We start from the raw sequence: 232 nt of genomic DNA, 5'->3' as shown, positions 1-232 counted from the left end.
GAGCCGTCCCAGAACCATAGCATCTGCCAGCCCTGCCCAAGGCCCTAATCAAGGAGTTAAGAGGGGGTGGTGGGGGATGAGGAGGTGGTGTCAGGGCCTCCTCTGCTGAGGCCATTGTATCTCTGGCCTTGGAGTCCTCATCTACAAAGGCAGCCAGAGGCCCCAGCCCCCTGCTGAGCCCAGCCTGAGGCCATGCTTATTTTCCAAAATAGCACTAGGAAGGAGTTCCCTC

The 232-nt window shown here is 58.6% G+C and overlaps 1 protein-coding gene across 5 annotated transcripts in view; it reads right to left on the bottom strand.

Annotated features, from left to right (window-relative positions):
* GDPD5 (glycerophosphodiester phosphodiesterase domain containing 5) overlaps window positions 1-232 on the bottom strand; it is an 88,242-nt gene that overhangs the window by 28,891 nt on the left and 59,119 nt on the right. The window lies entirely within an intron of this gene.

This window comes from Myotis brandtii, unplaced genomic scaffold (assembly GCF_000412655.1).
Source record: "Myotis brandtii unplaced genomic scaffold, ASM41265v1 scaffold244, whole genome shotgun sequence".
In the NCBI taxonomy this organism is placed as follows: Eukaryota; Metazoa; Chordata; class Mammalia; order Chiroptera; family Vespertilionidae; genus Myotis; species Myotis brandtii.
This window is presented reverse-complemented; position numbering and strand designations above follow the sequence as displayed.